At 37.8% G+C, this 8,782-nt stretch overlaps 1 non-coding gene across 1 annotated transcript; it reads left to right on the top strand.

Moving 5' to 3' along the window:
• The first annotated feature begins 4,023 nt into the window (after positions 1–4,023).
• LOC128646295 (U2 spliceosomal RNA) lies at positions 4,024–4,214 on the top strand. The gene has a single exon (XR_008400256.1). It is a non-coding gene; the product is annotated as a U2 spliceosomal RNA (small nuclear RNA).
• Positions 4,215–8,782: the final 4,568 nt, after the last annotated feature.

Genomic DNA, 8,782 nt, shown 5'->3' with positions numbered 1-8,782 from the left:
AAATAAAGTCATATATAAATATGAATATACACACCCAATGTGGTAGTGCTTCCAAGATAACAGTGTAACCCTATTGCATATAGAATTTATTACAAAAATATTATTATAATTTATCCATACATATGTATGATGGATTAAATATGGATAGATTACATAAATCACACAGGTGGAAATATATGACACATAAAGTTTTGAGATGGTAATAGACATTGGAATTATTGATGTTCATTAAGGAAATATGTATATATATATATATAAATATATAAATATATATATATATATATATATATAATCCAAAAAGGTAGAAGCACTCACGGTGACATAATCCTCATTCAGCCTGCCCGGGGTGCTTTAAAATAAAGCATCCAAAGAGAAAAGCACTTACCGGGTCTTTTTTTAGCAAAAACACTTTTAATCTGTGACGTTTCGGGGTTGCCCCCGTCTTCAGACAACAATTACAGGTAAATACAGTAACTCACCCTTTATAGCAAGCAGACCCGCTCCCAAGTGCAGCCCCGCCGGTGGCGTTCCGGAAGTCAGCAGCCGCGCGCAGATCCCTACATCATCGGCTGTCATGGCAACCAGGACGCCTCCCGTCAGAGTCCCTGTTACAATTAAAAACTTAAAAATTAACTGTGCAATGATACAACAGTATTTACAAAAGGCAAACAAAAAATATATATACTTGGAAAAACATTCCTAAAGTGTAGGCACTAGCATCCAGGCAATAAACCGTAAATTAACAGTTAGAAAACTATTCTAATATCTCTAAGTCCCTACATTACAATAGGCGATATGCAATATTTATGAAATCCTGAATTAAATGAGTGACAAGCAGATAATTACTAAACGGGGATAAATTAAATCCTAACACCGTATCTTGCGAGATAAGCTAAACAAGCAGATCTAAATATAATATATGTCAAGACTCCAGAAGCATAACATTAAGAATAACAACCAAGTATCATTAACCATGAATCTTAGATCAAGTGTAAAGACATAGAAATAAGATAAAACCAAAAACTAAAATAAAATAAAAATAATAAAAATAAAATCACCTAAAAAAACAAAAAAAAAAACAAAGAAAAGAACCACCAAGTGAAAAAATAATAAAAATAATAAGCATAAAAATAAAATTAATAAAAAAATGAAAATAGGAAAGAAAAATAATATAGAAAGAAAAAGAAGAACAAAGAAAAAGGAGATAAGAAAATGAGGGACAAAGAACACAAGAATAAAAAAGAAAGAAAAAGAAGGAAAAAGAAAAAGAAGAACCAAGAAACATGCAATTTAATCAATATAGAGGGAGACATTTCATAGAAAGCAATGCCAATCCAGATTGACTTTCAGGCCTCGTGGAGCCATGGTGCCCAGAGTAAAAATCCATTTAGATTCTCGCTGTAATAGTATTCTTCCTCTGTCACCCCCTCTTGTAAGTGGGGGCACATGATCAATAATGATATACTTTAGATCAGCAACTGAGTGTTTCAATAAAGCAAAATGCCTGGCCACCGTTTGCTCAGAGTCCCCACGATCAATAGCCGTTCTTATGGCTGATCTGTGGTTGGCCATTCTAGTACGGAGGTCGTCCACAGTTTTCCCCACATAAAACAAACCGCATACACAGTGTAGCAAGTACACTATGTATTTGGTAGTACATGTGACCCGATGCTTGATACTGTAAATCCTATTCTTGTAGGGATGTCTAAACACTTTACCAGTTGTTAGTCCACTACATGTTGTACATCCCAAGCAGCGGTAACAACCAGGTTTAGATTGCAGCCAAGTTTCCTTCATATAACAGTTCCTGGGATCCGTCTTGACAAGCTGATCTCTTAAGGACCTCGCTCTCCGATATCCAATTCTAGGAGGTGCTGTCCCCGCAAACGGCAGATCCGGGTCTGAAGAAATTAGAGACCAGTGTTTGCATATACTCTCTGCAATAGCTGGTTTATCAACATCGAAGGTTGTGGAGCACGTCATTCTATTATCTCCCAAAGCTGTTTCCTTGTGGACTAGCAGGTCCTCCAGCTGTAACTTCAATGTATCCATCTTCTGTAATGCTAAATCCTGCTTGTTGTATCCCCTCTGGATGAAACGTGACTCCATAACATGCATTTGTTGTTCACGAAGGCTAGCTATAGTATTGTTCCTTGCTGTTCTCTTAAATTGTGATATGGGTAGAGCACGTTTGAGGGCTGGGGGGTGACAGCTATGGGCATGTAACAGAATTGCGTAGATATTGCATATCGCCTATTGTAATGTAGGGACTTAGAGATATTAGGATAGTTTTCTAACTGTTAATTTACGATTTATTGCCTGGATGCTAGTGCCTACACTTTAGGAATGTTTTTCCAAGTATATATATTTTTTGTTTGCCTTTTGTAAATACTGTTGTATCATTGCACAGTTAATTTTTAAGTTTTTAATTGTAACAGGGACTCTGCCGGGAGGCGTCCTGGTTGCCATGACAGCCGATGACGTAGGGATCTGCGCGCGGCTGCTGACTTCCGGAACGCCACCGGCGGGGCTGCACTTGGGAGCGGGTCTGCTTGCTATAAAGGGTGAGTTACTGTATTTACCTGTAATTGTTGTCTGAAGACGGGGGCAACCCCGAAACGTCACAGATTAAAAGTGTTTTTGCTAAAAAAAGACCCGGTGAGTGCTTTTCTCTTTGGATGCTTATATATATATTATATATTTATATATATTTGTGTTGTTTGAAATGCAATACATAGAATATCATTTGCAAACAATGTCTACAAAGTGTATGTGTCAGAAGACTCATAATGCAAATTCGATAACTGTACATATATATATAAAATGTGTTATATGTAGATGCATACATGTGGCTCTCTAACAAAGAATACTAAATAACCCTACTATTATTAAATACATAACTGCAGGTCTATGATGTACATAGGAAAACAAGAGCAAACATCTATCAAATGGTATGTAAAGATGGTAAATAATGACATAATGGATAGACTAGACTGACTATGGATAAATTAGTACCAATGATTGATAATGTCAAACTCAGAATTATATCCGATTGGAACCTGAGTTTGCAATTTATAGATCCAATACATTTCTTGCCTAGCCAATAGTCCCTCTTTATCGCCACCTCTAGGTGGTTGTCTAATAATTTCTATGGGTCTCCACTTGAAAGAAGTAACATCTTTCTTATGCACTTCCAAAAAATGGTGTGAGAGCACTGAGCATGGTCTTTCATTTTTAATGTACCCCAAATGCTCCCGAATGCGAGAGCGGACATCCCTAGTTGTCATGCCTACATGTTGGCGACAGTGTGTGGTACATTCAATTAAATAAATGACATATTTTGAAGAACATTTGATACAACCCTTGGTTGAAAACGATTGTAGTGTGATATAGGATTTAAAGGGCCACTAAACCCAAACGCCTAGATTTAGAGTTCAGCGGTAGCCGTCAAAACCAGCGTTAAGGGCTCCTAACGCTGCTTTTAGCCGCCCGCTGGTATTTAGAGTCAGTCAAGAAAGGGTCTAACGCTCACTTTCCAGCCGCGACTTTTCCATACCGCAGATCCCCTTACGCCAATTGCGTATCCTATCTTTTGAATGGGATCTTCCTAATGCTGGTATTTAGCGTCTTGGCTGAAGTGAGCATTAGAACTCTAACGACAAACTCCGGCCGCAGAACAAAGTCAGGAGTTAAGAGCTTTATGGGCTAATGCCGGTTTACAAAGCTCTTAACTACTGTGTTCTAAAGTACACTAACACCCATAAACTACCTATGTACCCCTAAACCGAGGCCCCCCACATCGCCGCCACTCTAATAAAATTTTTTAACCCCTAATCTGCCGACTGGACACCGCCGCCACCTACATTATCCCTATGTACCCCTAATCTGCTGCCCCTAACACCGCCGACACCTACATAATATTTATTAACCACTAATCTGCCCCCCCCCAACTTTACCTACACTTATTAACCCCTAATATGCCCATCGGACCTCACCGCTACTATAATAAATGTATTAACCCCTATCGCTTCTCGGCCTTTTGGCTAAGATCAAGTGTTGTATCTGTTCTTATCAGTTTAATATCTGATACGCGCCCTATCTGGGTGCCATATATTAAATGGATTTTTGAAACAGGGAGATGGAAGAAGAGCTTGCTCTGTCCACTCCACGCATTGACCTGGTATTGCAGTACCTCCAAGACCGGTGCACCAAAAAAAAGAAAAAAAAATGTATTAACCCCTAAAGCTAAGTCTAACCCTAACCCTAACACCCCGCTAAATTAAATTTAATTTAAATCTAACGAAATAAATTATTTCTTATTAAGTAAATTAATCCTATTTAAAGCTAAATACTTACATGTAAAATAAACCCTAATATAGCTACAATATACTGAATAATTATATTGTAGCTTTTTTAGTATTTATATTTATTTATAGGCAACTTTGTATTTATTTTAACTAGGTACAATAGCTATTAAATAGTTCTTAACTATTTAATAGCTACCTAGTTAAAATAATTACAAAATTACCTATAAAATAAATCCTAACCTAAGTTACAATTAAACCTAACACTACACTATCAATAAATTAATTAAATAAACTACCTACAATTAAATCAACTAAACTAAATTACAAAAAAAACCCCACTAAATTACAAAAGAAAACAAACACTAAATTACAAAAAATAAAAAAAGATTACAAGAATTTTAAACTAATTACACCTACTCTAAGCCCCCTAAAAAAATAACAAAGCCCCCCAAAATAAAAAAATGCCCTACCCTATTCTAAAATAAAAAGTTAACAGCTCTATTACAGTACCAGCCCTTAAAAGGGCCTTTTGCGGGGCATTCCCCAAAGAAATCAGCTCTTTTGCATAAATAAAACCCATACAATACCCCCCAACATTACAACCCACCACCTACATACCCCTAATCTAACCCACCCAAACCGCACTTTAAAAACCTAACACTAGGCCCCTGAAGATCTCCCTACCTTGTATTCACCCAGCCGGGTATCACCGAATATCCAGAAGAGGGTCCGAAGTTTTCATCCTATCCGGCAAGAAGAGGTCCTCCAGAGGATCCGAAGTCTTCATCCTATTTGGCAAGAAGAGGTCCTCCAGAAGGTCCAAAGTCTTCATTCAGGCGGCATCTTCTATCTTCTTCCATCCGGAGCGGGTCCATCTTGAAGCAGCCAACACGGAGCCATCCTTCCTCACCAACGGACTAACGACGAATGAAGGTTCCCTTAAATGACGTCATCCAAGATGGCGTCCCTCAAATTCCGATTGGCTGATAGGATTCTATCAGCCAATCGGAATTAAGGTAGGAAAAAGCCAATAGAATGCAAGCTCAATCTGACTGGCTGATCCAATCAGCCAATCGGATTGAACTTCAATCTGATTGGCTGATTCAATCAGCCAATCAGATTTTTCCTACCTTAATTCCGATTGGCTGATAGAATCCTATCAGCCAATCGGAATTTGAGGGACGCCATCTTGGATGACGTCATTTAAAGGAACCTTCATTCGTCGTTAGTCCGTCGGTGAGGAAGGATGGCTCCGTGTCGGCTGCTTCAAGATGGACCCGCTCCACTCCGGATGGAAGAAGATAGAAGATGCCGCCTGGATGAAGACTTTGGATCCTCTGGAGGACCTCTTCTTACCGGATAGGATGAAGACTTCGGACCCTCTTCTGGACGTATCGGTGATACCCAGCTGGGAGAATACAAGGTAGGGAGATCTTCAGGGGCTTAGTGTTAGGTTTTTTAAGGGTTGTTTGGGTGGGTTAGATTAGGGGTATGTGGGTGGTGGGTTGTAATGTTGGGGGGGTATTGTATGGTTTTTTTTCATGCAAAAGAGCCGATTTCTTTGGGGCATGCCCCGCAAAAGGCCCTTTTAAGGGCTGGTAAGGTAATAGAGCTGTTAATTTTTTAATTTAGAATAAGGTAGGGCATTTTTTATTTTGGGGGGCTTTGTTATTTTTTTAGGGGGCTTAGAGTAGGTGTAATTAGTTTAAAATTCTTGTAATATTTTTTTATTTTTGTAATTTAGTGTTTTTTTTTTTTTGTAATTTAGTTTAGTTGATTTAATTGTAGGTAATTGTAGGTATTTTATTTAATTAATTTATTGATAGTGTAGTGTTAGGTTTAATTGTAACTTAGGTTAGGATTTATTTTACAGGTCATTTTGTAATTATTTTAACTAGGTAGCTATTAAATAGTTAATATCTATTTAATAGCTATTTTACCTAGTTAAAATAAATACAAAGTTGCCTGTAAAATAAATATAAATCCTAAAATAGCTACAATATAATTATTCATTATATTGTAGCTATATTAGGTTTTATTTTACAGGTAAGTATTTAGCTTTAAATAGGATTAATTTATTTAATAAGAAATAATTTATTTCGTTAGATTTAAATTATATTTAACTTAGGGGGGTGTTAGGGTTAGACTTAGCTTTAGGGGTTAATACATTTATTATAGTAGCAGTGAGGTCCGGTCGGAATATTAAGGGTTAATAAGTGTAGGTAAGGTAGCAGCAACATTGGGGTGGCAGATTAGGGGTTAATAAATATAATGTAGTTGTCGGCGACGTTGGGGGCAGCAGATTAGGGGTTCATAGGGATAATGTAGGTTGCAGCGGTGTACGGAGCGGCAGATTTGGGGTTAATAATAAAATGCAGGGGTCAGCGATAGCGGGGGCGGCAGATTAGGGGTTAATAAGTGTAAGGTTAGGGGTGTTTAGTTTAGACTCGGGGTTCATGTTAGGGTGTTAGGTGCAGACTTAGAAACTGTTTCCCCATAGGAAACAATGGGGCTGCGTTAGGAGCTGAACGCTGCTTTTTTGCAGATGTTAGGTTTTTTTTTTCAGCTCAAACTGCCCCATTGTTTCCTATAAGGGAATCGTGCACGTTTTTCAAGCTGGCCGCTACCGTAAGCAACACTGGTATTGAGAGTTGAAGTGGCGGAAAATTATGCTCTACGCTACCTTTGTGGATCCTAACGCAACTCTTCAGAGAACTCTAAATACCAGCGTTATTTAAAAGGTGCGGGAAAAAAAACACGCGTAGCTAACGCACCCCTTTGGCCGCAAAACTCTAAATCTAGGTGAAAGTCTTTATTTCATGATTTAGATAGATAATTCAAATTTAAACAACATTGAAATTTACTTCTATTATTTATTTTGCTCCATTTTTTAGATATCCTTAGTTGAAGAAAAAGCAATGCACATGGGTGAGCCAATCACACGAGGCTTCTATTTGCAGCAACCAATCAGCAGCTACTGAGCATATTTAGATATGCTTTTCAGCAAAGAATATCAAGAGAATAAAACAAATTAGATAATAGAAGTAAATTAGAAAGATGTTTCAAATTGCATTCTCTTTCTAAATCATGAAAGAAAAAATGTGGGTTTCATGTCCCTTTAAATTCTCTACTATTCGTCAGGTACTCACAGGCCTTGCATCTAGTAACTCTGCATCTATATGTACCATTGACACTCAACCACGTATTGGTAGATTCTCTCCGTGGTAGCTGACTGGGAGAGAGAATATTTCCTAATGTTACATTTCTTGAATAGACACATCTGAAACCTTGTTCGACAATTTTCCTAAGATCTTTCTCCATACAATAATGGAAAGAATTTCTTTAATATGTTACAAATGGAATATAAATCAGAGGAATACTGTGTGATGAATAACATACAGTTTTCATCATTTCTGTTTTTATTTGTGTTTGTGTTAGCGGTCCTTTGAGACTGTAATGTATCATTTCTGTCAGTAGCAGCTACCTCTTTAGCTATTCTATTCAACATTAGTGGAGAATATCCTCTAGAGGTTAATCTTTCAGTAATGTCTAGGGTTTCCTTAACAAAGTCGGACTCTGTACTGCATATCCTTTTTGCCCTAAAAAACTGCCCTTTAATAATGCCTTTAAAGACATGTTGGGGATGAGAGCTCTTATTATGAAGAATAGTGTTGCCTGTAATTTTCTTCCGATAAAGTCTAGTCTGAATGCTATTTGAGTCAGATTTGCCAATCAAAGTAATGTGAAGAAAATTAGTTTCAAACTGATTCCACTCATAAGTGAATTTCACTCCATTGTCACACTCATTTAGATAGTGTACAAAGTATTTTGCTTTGTGTTCATCTGAATTCCAAATAAGCAGCAAATCATCGAAGAATCGACAATAAAACAAAATGTGTTGTGAGAAGGGATTTCTATCTGCATAGACAAAGGACCGCTCCAACCAACCCATGAAAATGTTAGCATAAGATGGTGAAAATTTAGCACCCATGGTGGTCCCCTGTCTCTGCAGATAGCATGTGCCCTCAAAAGAAAGATAATTGTGCTGCAACAAAAACCATGTGACCCTGAAAATGTAATCAACTGTTTGGGAATCCAAATTATCCTGTTGCTCCAAAAAGTATTTTAGAGCTTGTATGCCCAATTTGTGTGGTATGGAGGAGTAAAGGGACACCACATTAATGGTAATCCAGCTGCAGCTGGTTGTCCATTGGAAATCTTTGGTTAACTGCAGAACATGTGTGGTGTCCTTTAGATAACTGGGGAGTCCCAAACCATAGGTTGAATGACCGCATCTAATCATTCTGAAAGAGGCTCCAAAAGTGAGCCAATACCTGTCACAATTGGTCGTCCGACCCCATTGTATAGGCTTTATGTACCTTTGGTAGGTGGTAAAATATTGGCGTAATCGGATGTCCTACACTTAAATGTTTCAGTTTGTTAATCCAAAATGCCCAGATGCAGTCCATCATCCA

The sequence above is a fragment of the Bombina bombina genome, chromosome 1, assembly GCF_027579735.1.
Source record: "Bombina bombina isolate aBomBom1 chromosome 1, aBomBom1.pri, whole genome shotgun sequence".
In the NCBI taxonomy this organism is placed as follows: domain Eukaryota; kingdom Metazoa; phylum Chordata; class Amphibia; order Anura; family Bombinatoridae; genus Bombina; species Bombina bombina.
This window is presented reverse-complemented; position numbering and strand designations above follow the sequence as displayed.